The sequence below is a fragment of the Alligator mississippiensis genome, chromosome 11, assembly GCF_030867095.1.
Source record: "Alligator mississippiensis isolate rAllMis1 chromosome 11, rAllMis1, whole genome shotgun sequence".
NCBI classification, from domain to species: Eukaryota; Metazoa; Chordata; order Crocodylia; family Alligatoridae; genus Alligator; species Alligator mississippiensis.
Window position 1 is genome coordinate 56230767 of NC_081834.1, and position 16762 is coordinate 56247528.

The window sequence follows — 16762 nt, forward strand, 5'->3', positions numbered from 1 at the left end:
GATCACTCTGCCTCTCTCTCACACTCCTTGGAGTGCTCCAGCTCCAGCTCCGACTTGGGCGGAAACTGCTCTAACCTTTTATATGGCTAGCAAGCCAATCGCTACCTGCCAGGTAGGAATAATTTACAATTGGCCAATAGTGGGACACAAATTTGCATATGAATGGAGGGAACTCTCTTGCACCGGAGTTTTCCTCTGCAGCAGAAAACTCCACCATGCAAAGAAGCTTTGCTGTAGCGGGAAATAATTCCAAGGCACTTAAAATCATTGGGTTATGACAAGCAGGTGCCCCCAAGGTCTAATTCTGTAGGACTCAGTCAACAACGGTTCCCTGTTCATTTGGTCCATACCTCTATCCTACCCCCACTCAGCCTTGTGCTTTCCAAGGAGAAGGGTCTAAGCCTTTTTAGTCTCTCCTGGTATGGCAACAGATCCAGGCCCCTGATCCTTTGGGCTGCCCTTCTCTGAACTTCTAATTGTACAGCATCCTTTTTGGAGATGCAGGAACCAGAATGGCACAAGGGTTCAGATGTGGGAGTCCCACTGACATGTATAATAGCATAACAATGTTCTCTGATTTGGATTCTTTCTCTTCTTCATGTTGCCCAATATATTATATTGGCTTTTTAGGGTCACTGCTGGATACGGGACTGATTTCCTTTCCCAGGGAGCACCAACCTCTGGTTTAGAAAGGAGAAAGTTAAGGAGAGAATAGGATAGGGGTCAACACAATCAGGAAGGGCTGGGACCAAAGGAACAGGCTGGCCTGGGTGTGCAGAACTAGTATCTGCAGCTGGTGGTAATGTCCTCAGTGAGAGACAGGCCTGGACAGTCCCCTGGCTTGGCACTAGATCAGAGCAAAGCAGGGCTGGAAGGGACCTCACAAGGGCACGTCTAGTCCAGCCCCCTGCTCAAGGCTGCATCATCCCCGACTGGGGGTGGGGAGGAGGGTATTTGAGAGACAGTGCCCCTCATAATTTGAAGGGTTGCATTCATGGGTTTTAACTCTTTCAGTTTTGCACATTCCATCTCATAAGCCAGAATTTTAAGGATCCTGGGAGTCGGTCATTTGTAGCCAGCACCCCCCTCCCCCCACCCATGGGCTTCGCTCTGGCCATGCTGCCCACAGGGGAGGGGGAGGCAGGCTCCAAGCTCTGCTCTGCCCTGGTGCAGCAGACACTGCCTCCCGCAGGCTGTCCCTGGGGCTTGGGCGCTGCTGCAGAAGGCAAGGGCTTTGGACCTGGGTCCCTGGCCCTGTAGCCCTGACAGCTGTGGGCCCCCTCCAGCAGGCCTGTGGGGTAAGGGGCGCTGGTGGGTGGGGAGTGAGGGCACCAGCATGGTCCAGGGGGCTGTGGGTGGTGAGTGATGGATTTGGGGGATTTTAATCAGAGAAGTTGCAATTTTTAGAGAGGAAACCAGAATCTCTGCTCATCAGTCTCATCTCCCAGGCTCCTGATCATTCGTGATCCTGAGCTGGACTTTTTCTATCTCTCCACATCCTTCTTCAAGCGCAGGGCCCAAAACAGGACACAGGACTCCAGGAGAGGCCTCATCAATGCGGTACAGAGCAGAGGGATCGATACAGGCCCTGCTACATGTTCAAATTAAAGCCAGATCAAAACCAGCCATAGAGTTGTTACATATCTTCAAGCGCTGACTTCATGGCTGGTCAATTCTTTTCACCACTATACAGTCACATTTATCATGTGATCATTACTTTGATCCTGTTGCCCGTCTAGACTTATGGCGTGATTCATCAGTTCATTATGTAACAATCACTTTGTCCTCGCAGCTGATCTCACCTTGCCCATGGCCACGGGGCCAATTTAAATTTATTACGCAATTCATCAGGCACTTGCGCAATACACATAACGCGTCGCAAGCGCCTTCCCTGGACTTGATAGTGACTCTCCTGTTAATCCACCATGAGCTTTACAAGCAGAGTGACGCTGTTGGCTCCGAGTCAACTGAAGGTTAATTCTTAAGACTTGCAAAATGCTACCTAGCATCCTTTTGACCCCAATACCACCCCCTGCTGGCAGTAGCCAGAACCATCACCCCCCCCCCAGCACATCTGGGCCCCCATGGGAACAGGACATGAGGCAGCACCTGGGCACCACTGGTGGCACCCACCAGGCAGCAAGCTGTGCCTCAGCTGGCATTTGGAAGCTGTCTTTGCCTGGCTGCTAGGATGCAGCGGGTCCTTTAAGGGTAGAATGTTGGGGAGGCCAAGATTCCACCCTTGGAATCTGGCTGAGTGGAAAGTTCTAACTGGGTGGAGAGAGACCAGTGAGGATGTAGGTCATGCCACCAGAGGGCCAACTTAGCTACCAGGAGGTGGTGGGGAGGGAGATTGTGAGGTCAACATTCGAAGACGGGGGCGTACGCAAAGGCTGCTGGGTGTTGTAATCTCTGCTGGGGGGGAGGGGCTCCCCCACACATCTGGAGAACCCAGGTGTCCAGAGGCAGGCACTGTGGTGGGCAGCCGACACACAACAGCCCCTGACTGCCCACTTCAAGACACGTGGGTTCTCCCCCCCATCCAGGCCTAGGGGCCTCAGGGGCTCATGGGACAGAGGAGGCCTGGAAGTAGCCCCTCCCTACACACACCCTTAGTGTCTATGGTCATCCGTTAGGTAGAGGGGCAAGGGGGTGCCATGTTGGGAAGACTGAAAGCAACCACTCTAGCCCTGCCTTTGGGGGCTTCTCTGCTTCTCTCCCGGGTGTCTCCCCCACCCCGCTCTTGCAAGGCAGTGACCGGTATGGAGGAGCGCAAGGGTACACTCTAGCCCCTTTGGGGCGTTATCTACTCATTGGTGCCTCAGGCCAGTAACTGACCGCCGTGATGTGGAGGACCCCACATGGACGCTCTAGCCCTCTCCTCCTTGCGGCGGTGCACCACAGTCCTCACTGCCACCTCACTCGATGCTCCACACGGGCTGCCATGGTGTGGAGGACGTGGTGTGAACACTCTTGCTCTCATTTGGCTCCACCACACCGTGCTGTGGCAGACCGCGGGCAGGAGCTGCTCTCGTCTGATGCCACCCGCCCTTCTATGCTCCCACGGTGCCTCTCGAGGTGCCGCTTCTGGGCTTGGAGGCTCAAGCAGTGCCCAAGCAGGGGCCTGATGGGGAGGGGAGGATGCCAGCTCCCACCAGCAGGCAGGGGAGGGTATTAAAGGGCCACACCCCAAAATAGGGTTGGGTCAAAGGTTATGTGGCGGGGGGACACCCATGGGGGGCAGGTTCGTGCCAGGAACCCCAGCTGCTAGGGAGTCCAGGTGTCCGAGTTGTGGCTGTATTGGTCTAGAGCAACACTTCCCAACCGGTAGTACAGGTACCACTAGTGGTACACAGACAACCTGTCAGCAGTACACAGTAACAGATTTATTACAATTACTTTATATGACAAAAAAATTGCTGGCAATACTTAAGGCTGTATTATTTTAAGTTGCCCTCTCACTTCACACCAACACCTTTTTTTCCTGCAAAAGTCACTTTATTGAAAAATATAGTCATCTATAGGAACAGCCCCCCCCAACCCCCCAGGGCATTAACCCTGTCAGTGCCGGCGCTTGGTGGTTCCAGAGGAGCCAGCTGCTCCCTTCCTCTCCCGGGTGGAGGGGGCCGGGTGCGCCAGTGGATAGGGTTGGTCCAGGCAGTAAGGGCCCAGCTCAGCCTCCTGCCTCAGGACCCCGATGAGCAGGAACTCTGCCGAGGCCACAGGCAGGCCCACGGCCAGGGCAGGGCGGCAGCAGGGCAGGTCAGCAGCGCATGAGAGCACCAGGCGCTTGGGCTGTGGAAGCGCCAGGTAGGGGTCAGGCAGTGCCCCTCATTCCCAACCTGCAGTCTCCACCCCCGCAGCCCTGCCAGTACCCCTCACTCCCAACTCACATCCCCCCCATACCCTGTCAGTACCCCTCACTCCCAAACCACAGCTCCCTGCCACCCATGATGCCTGTCACTCCCAACCTGCAACCCCCACCTTGTAGGCCCGCGGCATTCTGGGTAGGAAGAGACCCCCACTGCAGACTATTAACTCTTTCATTCGCTCAGGCTCTGGCTGGACATGGTGGGTGATGTGGATCTCATAGCTCTGGAGGGAAAGAGAGGTCAGAGGGGCCAACCCAACACCATGCTAGCTGGAGGGAGGAGTGGAGCTTCTCAGATCCATGACATCTGAAAAGGGGGTGGGGCTACTTAGATCTACAACAGTGGTTACCAAGCAGTGGATCAAGGCCTCTTGAAGTCTATCCCAAGGTGGGGGAGGGGGGGAGGGGGGGAAGGGGAGTACGCACACACATGCCCCAACCCCAGTCAGCAGATCAGTCCGTGGGGGAGGGAAGCGGCGGGAGCCCAACTGAGGCCCCAGTGAGGGATGGTGCTGCAGAGGCAGGAGCAGGGGTAAATTGAGTGGGGCCCCAGCCAGGTGCGTGGTGAGAGGATGGAGCCCAGGCAGCTTGTCCAAGGGTGCAGGGGGGCTCTTGCCACTGTATGCACGCCAGTGGAGGCCCTGAGGGGCACGTGCCCCCCTCTCTGTGTGCATTCAGCTACAGTTGCAGGCTGGGCAAGATGATGGTGTCCTGGGTAGATGCCTCTGATGAGGTAGAGCATAAGAGTAAATCATCCACGTATATTAGGAGGGATGAGGAGTTAGGAAAAGTAACATCTTGCAAATCTTTGTGAAGAATTTGAAGGAAAAAATGCTGGGAGATTCTGCATATCCTTGGGGTAACCTTGTCCAGGTTAGTTGAGAAGAACCCCAGGTGAAGGCAAAAAGATATTGGGATTCAGGGTGGATGGGGATGCTGAAGAAAGCAGAACAGAGGTCTACTACTGTATAAACAGCAGTGTCAGGGGGTATTGCAGTTAAGATAGTATTGGGGTTAGGAACAACAGGGTGTCGAGGAATGACATACTTATTAATTTGTCTGAGGTCTTGAACAAAACGATAGATGGGCTTTCCGTCTGGACCAGGCTTGGGTTTCCTTACTGGAAGTATGGGAGTGTTACAGGGTGACTGACAGGGAATCAAAATTCCTTGTTTAGAAAAATATTCAATTAGAGGCTTGAGTCCCTCAATAGCTTCTGCTTTTAAAGGATACTGGGGTACTTTAGGTGGCTCAAGATTGGTGCGAATTAGAATTTTGACAGGATCCCACTGAGCTGGAGGTGAGGCCCCAAAGTTCGGAAGGTACCTTTTCTTTTAGGCTAGAAGGAAGAGACTCTAAACTTGGGTTCTGGGTGGGTACAAGGACCGCAGCCAATGTAGGGATTTGAGAGGATGGGAATGTTAAGATAATTCCATCGGGTGAACACTGTATGGTGGCACGTAGTTTTCAGAGAAGGTCTCTTTCTAGAAGGTTGACAGGACTATAGGCTAAGAGGAAGGAGTGTTCTGCTGAAAGAGGATTAATCTTGATATCAACGGCTTGAGAAAAGGGACAACGGAAAGGTCTGTCCTCGATACCCATAACTGTGACTTGTTTTCCGCTTGGGGAAAGGTGTCCTTTTGAGATACTAGAAAAGGCTGCCCCCATGTCCAATAGACATTCATAGATGTGTTCCCCTATTTTTAAAGGTATCATGGGATCTTGAGCACTGCAGTTTAAAGCAACATCTTTGGGTTGTGTAAGGGATGATTGCAAAAGGTGGCACGTAGAATCTCCCTCAACTTGTCAGTCTTCAAACTGGTCTTGAGTAGGATGTGGGGCAACTGTAACAATGTTTCTTTCTTTTTGGTTTCAGGGTAGTTGCCAGGGGGCCTTTTTGGTCTCAATTTACAATCTCTTTTCCGGTGTCCCTCTTGTTTGCAGTAGTGGCACACGTTGGATCCATATGGTTGGAGAGTGTGGCCCGGTGGTCTAGGTGCAAAGGGCCTCGGGCCACGGAACAGACTGGTTCCATAGGGATTTGGTGGCTGAATTACCACTGCCAACATGCAAATGTTGGATTGGTCTTCCCTTTGTTTTTCTTTTTTCTTTTTTTCTTCTCTTCCATTAAAGGTTTTAGTAGCAATGGCTAAGATTTCGGCCATGGATTTGCCCTCAACACCTTCGGTCTTATGTTGGAGTTTCTTTCTAATATCTTTGCTAGCTTGGCTTATGAATACAAGTCTTATCACAGGCAAAGTGGCAGGTGACTCGGGGTCCATGTTTCCATGTTGGCGCATAGTTTTACAGAGTCTTTCAAAGTAGTTTGAAGGGTGTTCTTCTGGACCCTGAACAACACCTGTCACCTTGGACCAATTTGCAGTTTTATCTCCTGCGTTTTTTACTCCATCTAAGATAATTTTTTAGCATTTGTCTTGCATTTTGCCCTCCTTCCTGGTTATACTTCCAATTTGGATCATGCTTAGGTACGCCATTAGGCATGGGGTGGTTTTGATGCTGCTAGTCATCTAGAAATTGGTCAGCATGGTGTAGTACTTGGGTTTTCTCGTCAGAGGTTAAGAGGCTTTCGAGAAGTTGCATGATGTCTGACCACAAGGGATGATGGGTCATGAAGATAGTTTTAAAATGCCTTAGGACTATTTCTGGATCGTCTCTAAGTCTGGGAGTATTTTCTTGCCAATTTAAGAGGTCAGTGGTGGTGAATGGAGTATATGTCCAGTGACTGACAACTTGGCCATTATCACCAGGTACTGGGTAATCTCTCAGGGGAGCCAGAAGGCTAGGGTTAAGTACTCGTTGTCGGGTGCAATTAGCTATGGGAGTTGAATCAGTGTTCGGGGAGGTTGAGTCTGGAGAGGGATGCCTTGATCCATCTACAGGCTCAGGACTTGGGTGGTCGCCAGGAGTCGGTCGAGGTGATGGCTCCCCACGATTTCCTGAGTCCCCTGCTGGCATGTGCCAGCACGTGTACATACAACCGGTATTCTCGGACCCCACTGGCTTTCTCCGTAAGGAGGGGTGTCTTGAGTCCGAGACCCTAGTCACTGGCCGTTATGACAGTACTTCTACCTCATACCCGTGTCTTTTGCCTTTCGGCCAGGTTGCCGCTCTATTAGCTTTTAAGAGGCAGGCGGATACCCTTGGACTGCTCCCAAAGTCCTCTAGAGGAATAAAGGTGGGACTCGAACCCACAATCAAACAGAAACAAGACCAGAGTCCTCTAAAGGACTAACCAGAAACTATAAAACCCTGGAGCAACTAGGAACCAGAAATTAAACCAAAAACATACAAACCTGAGGTACCTAAAGTACCATTCCTTTACCTGATTTAAGGATCCCGCCGTATTGGTCCCGAGGGGACCATCCACCTCCCGAGACTGACCCAAGTAGGTGAACTCACCTGGTGCGCACTGGGGTGTCAGGGGGTGGAGGTCTCCAAAGGCTCCAAGCTAGACGGGTCCCAACTGGGTTGCCAGATTGTCGTGGGAGAAAACTCCCTTATGTTCATTGTCTAGCCGCATAGGAACCAGGCAACACAGGTAAAGGCTTCACTATAGTTTATTTGCTCAAGCAAAGACCACAAACCAGCAAAGAGGCAAAATGGCCCCGATTAAAGGCGAGGTGTACTTTTATACTTTTTCAAAGGTCAGGCTATTAAGGTTACAAAGAGTTACAAAGCATTTGCGTATGCGTATTTTCCACTTGGTCCGGTACTTTTCATGAGCTGCGCTGAGGTTAAACTGTTGACACACCTGTAAGGACCAGATACTTTCCATGAGCTGCGATTTCATGAGCTGCGGGTAGACTGTGTTACATTTGCAAAACCAAGCGGCGGCCAGACTTAAGCACACCTGCAAAACTAAGCAGTGGTTAAAATGCCAGTGGTTTCTGCAACACTCAAGTAACTAGATACTTTTGAAAAAAACATGCACCGCAACAGCTGCTTCCTGAGTACGTGACTACTCTACTTCAGGGTAATGGCTTCCTTGCCCATCACAAAAACCATGTCACCGGGGCCACTGCAAATACTTAACAGGCCTTCACCTGTTTTTTTTTTTTCCACTAAGTAATAATATTTCCTGTTTTATTCATAGCCAGAGCACAAACCATGCAGGCCAGGGAGCTGAATCTCTTGACTGTGTCTGGTTGCCCCCTCCCCACCTCCCTGGAGCCCATCCATGCCCTGGAGATGGGGTGGGAGACTGGAGGGGAGGGGAAGAGAGGGGGGCAGTGCTATTTCTCAAGCGGTAAAATCGCCCTTCACTGCAAGCTGCATCATAGGCAGGTTGCAACATTTTGGGAAAGAGCATTATGTGGAGAGCTGGAGGTGTGCTGGACACTGGGCTTCTCTGCTCCATTGCAAAGAGGGAGGCTCCCTGTCCCTGGCTGTGTTTTTCGTCTGTGGTGGTGTCCATGCTCCCCCTTGGACTACAGGGTCTGATCCTGAGCAGGGAAGGAAATCCTCCCAACCCCGGTGTTTTGGACAGATCCCTGGAAAAAAACTGTCCTGGGAGCTCGCTCTAACAACCCCCTCCATTGCTTCAGTTCCCCCTTGGCTTTTCCCTGGGGCAGGGCAGACCGCCTGGGGTGGTCTCTGCCTCATGCCTGGGGCTGCAGAGTCCAGTAGCCTGGGGAAGGGATCTCTCTGTCAGAACACTGCCTGAAGGAGGTACAGTAACAGCAGCACAGTCAGTAGAAAAAAGGGAAGTCACATGCCCAACTTGAGGCTTAAATCCACATCCCTGAGATTAAGAGTCTCATGCTTTACCACCTGAGCTAGCTGGACACTGCTCAGGGTTTCCATGTATGAGGTCAAAGGCTGCATCAGAGAGCAAACAACCCGTGGCCAGGGTGGGACTGCAGCTGGGCAGCACTGTGGGGTATGTCAAGGGTAGAGGTCAGTACAGCACCCAGTTTTTGCAGCCCAATTCCCAGGGGTGTTGGCTGTGGATGTGAATAGCCAGAGGTGATGCCTGGGACAGGGCTTTTGGAGTAGGGCAAAACAGCTGCTTTCTCTGAGGCTCAAACTCAGGACCTTCAGGTTACAAGATGGGTGCACTGCCAGCTGCGCTAAGAAGGCAACTTCCTACTTAGGTACTCACAACATGGAGCTCCCGTGCTGTGCTGTTGTTTGGCTGCAACTGGGAGTAGGGACATGCTGGGACATAAATTAATTGAAGTAATAGTAGTAAATATAATAACCAGAGTAGTAGCAATATTAGTATTTCTATTAGCAATGCTATTGCTATTATTATACTTGCAAATTTCTCACCAAGAATGACAGGCCAGGATGAAGTCCCTGCCCCCAGCTGAGGCTGGGCCAACTGCACTCCCTGCTACCCCTGCTATGTTGGATCTGACCCGCTCCCAACCCCTGGCTGGTCTGACCCCCCTCCCCCACCGCTGCAGGTCCAATCCCATCCCCCTACATCAGATCCGACCCCCACTCCCGCCTCTCCCTGCTGTGGGTCTGACCCCACCCCCTCCTCCCCTGCTGAGCCCAACTCCTCTCTCCACCATGCTGGGTACCACCCTGCTTCTCCCATCCTTGGTGTCCTTGCACCATGCCCCTGGAGGAGCAGCCTGGCTGTGCCAGGAGCTTCCCAGGGATGACCTTGAGCAGGGCGAGGTTGGGGTCCCAGGCACTTCATCCCCTCTGCCCATGGTGTAGCTGCAGCTGGCCCCACTCTGGCTTCCAGCCCCTATGCCCACTGGGCAGTGTGAGGCCAGGGCTGGTGTGAGGCTGGGGGTCAGCAGACCTGTGGCAGACACCAGTACCAGGCAATGACCCCGGGCACAGGGGAAGGGGCAGCCTAGCCCGGGGCTGCCTGCCTCACCTCTCCTCCCTGACCCTGCTTCTCTTACTGCCAGCCATTCTGTGAGGGGTCTGGGCTGACTGGCAGAGGGCCACTGGCACCATGCCCCCGCACTTTGCCAGGGCATATTTCCCGCTGAAAAACATCCCAGGCAGTGGGGCATACTTGGGCCCATGCAGCCTGGGCAGAGCAGGCTCTCCATGCTTGATGGAGGGTGGGCTCACCACTCGCACTCTCCATGCTTCATGGGTAGTTGGCCTAAAGCATTATGGACAGAGAGACAGACAGACTGACCAAGCCTTTCATTATGTTATTATATATGAATAGCAATAATAGTAATAGTCATAACATTACAGCTAGCATTGCTATTTTCATTAGAACAATTATTATAGCAAGAGGATTATTTCTATTGTATTGTGATAAATACTAATACTACTAATCATAATAATAAGTAGCATAATAAGTAACAGTTCTAGCAACTGTCATAATGACTACTACTATCCTTATGTAGAGGCCTCTCACAGCCTTTCCAGAAAGGCTCAGCACAGCTCAATACCCACATACCCAACGTCTCAGAGGAAGGCTTAAAAACAGGAGACCCCCTGATGCATGTAGCAGAAGGGGCCTGGAAATGGGATTCCCACCCAGCTCCGTGCACCAAGCAGGAGCCCTAGGAAGGAACCTGAGCAGAAGACAGGCAGAGCTCGGCCCAAATCCCCCACAACTAGTGGCTGTATAAATTCATGTTGGGGTCACGCGCCCCCCAGTCAGGCGTCTCTTTTAGGAAACCTTTAGAAGTGTCACTCCCCACAGGGGATTCAGCCTCCGAACCCGTTGCAGAGGGATGCTGAGGTCCATGGAGAACATGGAGGGCATTTGGTACTGGAAAAGAGCAGCAAGAAGCTTCCCTGAACCAGAATGACAAAGGGGAAGCTTCTTGCGAGTCTAATGTGTACTCACACCCACCTGTGTCTACCCTGTCCTGGGTCATGTTGCTCTCCCTAGTGAGAAGACAGAGGCAGCTTGAGCTCTGGGGGGCTCCTGGGCAGATGGGCAGGGGCTGACAGTTGTGCCCTCAAACCCAGCAGCTCTCCCAGTCTGCCTTTCCAGCTAGCTCAGTGGCCCAGAGGGACCTGCCTCTCTGCTCTCACACAGGCTATTTGGCAGGGGCAGGGAGAGGTGGTGCTGCCAGAGCTGGAGTAGGATCCCAGGGTGTCACACCCAGGATGTCTCTGGGGCCTTGTATTTTATCGGGAGAAGACCAAGAGAAGCCAAATCAAGTTCTTCCCCACAATCCCTTTCCCTGGCTGCCCCACTATGTAGCAAGACACAAATACACTATTACGATTTTACCAGTCTTTACCCCTTTATAAACAAAATGAAGAAGTACCCAACAGTACACCCTGAAATCATTCATGACAATTTCCAACCCCTGTCAAGCTATTTTGGAAGAGCCAGGGTGAAACTATACCCACCATGGAGCCTTTTTATTCCATGCTACCCACTAGGGTGAACGGAAAACTAAAGTTCACGCTGTGCCGCCTCTGTGCGAAAACAAGACAGCAAAAGTGCGACCACACTGCTGAAGAGAGGGCCCTCCTGGGCACGTGCTGCACACCAGAATTGAATAAAGCTATCATGAAGGGGTACAAAGTAGCTCAAATCTATGAAGTTTGGTATTTTGCTGAGAAGTCTAGTACACTTTTTTCACGGTACATAAAAATACACCTCCAATGGAAGCAAGAGGCCTTGGGCTACCCCGCCTGGTGTACTGACCAAGAAAAACAAGAGAGCTATGTGGCCAATTTCTTGCAAAAAGAAGGTGTGACCTTACACCCAAAGGATATCAAACCCAACCCTGCAAAGCGCCAAATAGCAAAATTGTTTCTAATTTCTTTGTGGGGTAAATTTGGTCAGAGAACCAACTTGCCCAACACCAGCATCACGAGAGACCCCGAAGGACTCTTTAGCTACCTCTTTTTCCCACCTATGGAATTTCATCTTGCAACTTTATTGATGATGAGGCAACCTGCGTGTCTTGGAAACACGCCAAAGAGCATTACACGGTCTCTGGTAACAAACATCTTTACAGCCTGTTTCACCACTGCTTATGCACGCTTAGAGTTGTACGAGCTGTTAGATAGCTTGCAAGACCGGTGTCTGTACCACGACACAGATTCTGTGATATTGGTGGGCTGCAAGGGAGACTGGAACCCCCCCACTCGGTGATTATTTAGATGAACTCACCAGTGAAATCCCAGCAGATGAACACATCACAGAGCTTGTGTTGGCCAGTCTGAAAACCTATGGGTACAAGTTGTCCGGGGGAAAGGTTTGCTTGAAGATGAAAGGGATTACCCTGAATGTGGCCAACAGTGAAGAAGTCAACTTTGAAACCTTGAGAGCTCTTGTTCTAGGTTATGGGGCAAACCCCGCTGGGGACACCCCTAAAACAATCGTGATACAACAGCACTCTGTCATCAGGAACAAAAGCAAGTGGACGATAGAAACCAAAACGTTAAGAATAATGCAGAAAGTCGTTTATGACAAAAGGGTCCTCAGTAGTAGATAGGCTCACCACCCTTCAATGCAAATATGACAGGTGGACGGGACTGGAAGTCCCGCCCCACCTTAGCCCTGCCCCTTCCCCCTTGTATGGTGTGTGACATCAGCAACTCCTCCCCCTGACCCTGGTCATGTGGTGCATAACGTCACCAGCCACAACCCCTGACACTAGTCACGTGGTGCGTGACATCGGCAACTCTGCCTCCACCCCCAGGCACTTGGTGTGTGACATCAGCAACTCCACCCCCACCCCCGAGTCACATGGTGTGTGACAACAATACCACGTGGTCCGTGACATCAGAAGGACAGCCCATGCAGACCCCCAAAGCCCAACCCCTCATGCTGCAAGAACCACCCTAGATCACGTGGTGCAGTTATGACCTATCAGGTCCCAGACTGCTTGAGCCCCCGCCACAGCACAGGCATGGCCTATGGGGTGGGAGGGTGATGGTGTGACCTCTCTAACAAATCACCCCACCATCCCCAACCACTTGATGGGGGCTTCAGAGGCCTCAGACCTCCTAAGAATGATGCTGAACCAATTGGAATGAGTACAGGGGGTGGGATGTAGGCAGCAAGCCCCACCAGGTCTATCTGCTTTCCAAAATGACCCCTCTATTTATCTGAGACTGTGCTAAGGCAAGCACAAGCACATGTGGATTTTTTCACAATGCCTGTAGGCCCACTCACTACAACCCCAAGATGGCCTTATAGAAGGCGTTACTGTAGAAATAGTTTTGAGGAGGAGACTCAGCTCCTTGCCATAAGACTCTTTGAGATGCCAGACCCTGTACCGGAAGACCCAATGATCAGGCAAATGGAGGAGGCCCAGGCCCTCAAAGCAGATGTTGAGAATTTGGAAGATGGTATCTTTATGCCAGAGCCTGCATGCGAAGTAGAGGTCATCTCAGAGGAGAGACCGGTAAGAGACTTGGAGCATGGTTGTGAAGGCCCTTGGGTTTTGAAGGTAGTGGTGTGGGTTCACTTCATTGCACGTGTGTGTTTGGAAGTACCTAAGCACTGATTAAACAGCAGCTAACTAACTCAGTCTTTTATTTGAATTCCGTTGCAGCTCAATGAAGCCTTTTTAATGACTCCAGAAAACCTACTCACTAGTACACAAGAAGGAAGCGTATGCTTCTGCAGAAAACAAAAATCGGATGAAGCTGAGGAGTACAGAAGACAGCTAGGCATTGAATCAAAACACATCCGGTTTCAAGTCAAGAATATAAAGTATTCATGAAGTCTCTTGTTCACATTTCCTTTTATGGCATAATGAAATACTGCTTGAGAAAGAGACTTTTTGACTTATGCTGGGGGTGCACATTTAGCCTAGGGGGTCAACAAGCACACAATTGCGTTACTTGGTTAAAGGAAGACATAAAAAAAATATCATAATCAAATAATTCAGGAACTTTGCAGCAAGCAGATGCCAAAGGAGGCCTTTTTCCCCAAAAACCTCCAGGACAGCTGTTCCAAAGGGAGGCAGGTCCCAGCCCTTCCTGGCTGCCTGTCCAGGCCAGGAGCCAGAGTGCCTTCCAAGATTCCCCTGATCCAGGACAACTCCCAACCGTGGGCTGGAAGAGCACTCCAGGTGTATCGCAGGGGGGCAGAAGGCTGGGTGGGGGATGTGGCGAGACAGGACGGGGTGCTGCTGTGCTGAGCCACCCGCCTCACTTTGCCCGACCAAAACCACGCCTCGGGTGTCTCTCCTGGAGTGTCTGCGTCGAGCTGATCCCCCTTGCTAGAGCACACCTGCAAGCCTGGGGTTATTGCTGCCGCCACCCAGGCTCCGGTCTCTGTTAGGGCTCTGTGCAGCCCGGGGTACGCAGACCCTGCAGACCTTGGGGCTGGCAGCGCTTAGCCCACTAGTAGTATTTCTGGGTGCTCCTTAGGGAGATTCTCAGGGAGGACAGAATCCCTCACTAATCAGCCAAGCTCTGCCTAGAGCGAGAAGGCCCGTCTCTCCCCTCACGCATTCCCAGCTAGGCGTGCTGTAAGGAACAGCTTGATTGACCAGAGGGAGAGAGAGAGAGGATGCAGGAGGGCGGAGGGGCGGGGAACAACGGGATTTCAGAGAAAGCACCTTGAGCAACGCAGAATATTTGGACGCTTTCATCAAACCTTGCGTTCGGTAACCCTTTTCGTACGCATCTAAACTACTTAGCTCTAACGTTCCAGCTAGTCGCCAGGCATACTCGCTGCTTCATGCAGCCGGCAGCCTGAGGCCCCTGCTTGACTTTGTTCCAACTTGCCTGCCGGAGGAAGTCAGCCCCAGGACCAGCTGGCCTGACCCTTAAATAACGTTTTTGACCTCATCACTTGGTTCCCACCAGAAACAGGCATCATTTCAACCCTGCTGATGCAGACCAATCCTTTCAAGAGTGGTCAGCAACCCGTGGTGGCGGGACCAGAGTGCCCCGGTTGGTTCCACAGGTTCCTTGGAGGGAAACGTAGGACAACGGGTCTGAATCCAGTGAGGGGGCGTGGGAGGTGGCCCGATCTGGTCCTAGGGGAAGCCAAAAAGACAGCGCCAACAAGAGACAAAGCAAGAGAAGTCCAGCAATACTTGAGCACACCCAATCCCCAGCTAAGCTCATCTTAAAGAAGGTATCACAGAAGAAGCCTTTCTCCCTTCAGTTCTCATAGCTTTGGACGAGAGAAGGAAACACGGGACTGTTTTGGAGGGTGGGGGTGGGGTCTGTTTTGTTTGGCTCTTATTTCACGTAGTGAACCCCGGCTCGTGTTTTCCTTGAAGTTGCGTATTTTTCCCTTTTCCCCCTGTAATAAGCCCTGTTTTCTTGTGGTGTTGTTTGGAAGTGGGTAAATCTGTTTGTGGTAAAAGCCGGTGCAAAAGGTATCTTCAAGTGCTCCTGTGATGAGGCTGGAGCCAGATTGAGAAAGTTGATGTAGAATCCCAATCTTAGGCCCAGACCCTGTTAGTGCAGTGCAGTGCAGTGCAGTGCTGTGCAGTGCCTGGCAAAAGGTTTACACGTGCCAACTTGAATAAGGCAGGCGAGGGTCACACTGTCGTTGTGAGGGGGCCGGAGCAGCTGGGCGCAGTGGCTTGTGTCTGTAATCCAAGTGTCTGGGAAGCTGAGGCTGGTGGATTGCTTGAGCCCAGGAGTTCAAGGCTGCAGCGGGCTGTGTCGAGCAGGTGTCCGCACTGGGGTCTGCACCGACATGGGGCCTCTGAGGGAGCTTGGAGGCTCCAGGTTGCCTAAGGAGGGGTGAACCGGCCCAGGCTGGAAACAGAGCAGGTCAAAGCTCCCTTGCTGACCGGTAGTGGGACAGCACCTGTGAAGGGCTCCTGTGGCCCACCCTGGGCAAGACAGGGGGACCCAGCCTTTTGCCAGGTCCTTCCTCCTGAAAAGCTACCCCGTAGTCCCTGTGGGCCAGGGCTCCGGAGAGATGGAGCCCTAGAGCTGGCGTAGCGGCGGGTCAGCGTGCACAGCTTGAGAGAGGGTCCTGCAGGAAGTGGGAGGGGAGCACCCCCTGGGGAAGCCCAGGGCTCCAGTGCATGGCTACAAGACATGATGGTGCTACTACCTCAGTGGCTACGGGGCAGGAGCAGGTCCAGCACAACCCATGCACCCTGGAGCAGAGAGCGCTGCATGGAAAGGGGAGGGTGCACACCTGGGCATCGCACTCCTTCCTCTGGTGCTTGTTGTGCTCTCCCGTGGGTCTCACAGGTCCCAAAGGAAAGGGCCAGCCCTGGAAGGCATCCTTCAAACATTCATTCTTGCCTTCGCGATGTTGGCTACAAAGCACCATCTCTCAGGAGCCTCATGAATTCTAGCTTCTTGGACAGGATGTGACGTTGCCAATCAACTAACAAATGCCAACTTCATATTCCTCTTTAGCTTGCAATGTCTCACCCTGGAAAGACTCGCTGGCCACAAACCAGGCCCCTTGGAGCAGGGGAACACGCGGAAGTGATTTTTGCTACTTGGCTGACCCAGCACAGGGAGCCTGAAATGCCCCTCTCCACTCTCCCACAGAAAACCCCTAGGAAATGCCCCTCTCCACTCTCCCACAGATAGAAAGTCTCCGAGCCTGCTCCATGACACTAGACAGCCTTTCCATCTACGCAGACTTCAAGGCCTGGTGTTTTGCGTTATGGGCGTTTGGGTCAAAAAGAGGCCTCCTTCCAAGCACAGCAAAGAAACCACCACGCGTGGTGCGGATCTCCCAGGGACAGAAACCACTCAGCGGGACACAGCTGACCCCAGGGTGATTTCACCACCCCGCCGTCTGATGTGGCATGACACAGGCTACCCTTGCCCCCTGGGGCCACAGGCTCAAAGCTCCTCTCTCTCCGCTTCACAACCTGCTGCCAGTAGCCCTCCCACTTGGTGCATGTAGGGATTTGGCCCCTCCCCTCTGCCAAGTGCCCCTTCCCCTGCATTTCCCAGCCTTTCCCGCCGTTGCCTCTGGGAAGTGGGGAGGCTGCGTAAAGGGCAGGAGAGGGGAGTGGAGAATCTTTCTCT

At 52.3% G+C, this 16762-nt stretch overlaps 1 long non-coding RNA gene across 1 annotated transcript; it reads right to left on the bottom strand.

The window, feature by feature from the left end:
* Window positions 1-3476: 3476 nt before the first annotated feature.
* On the bottom strand, window positions 3477-9246 carry LOC132244134 (uncharacterized). Its single transcript, XR_009455732.1, has 2 exons — window positions 3985-9246; window positions 3477-3795 (listed from the first exon to the last, which is right to left on the bottom strand). It is a non-coding gene; the product is annotated as an uncharacterized LOC132244134 (long non-coding RNA).
* Between the last annotated feature and the right edge of the window lie 7516 nt (window positions 9247-16762).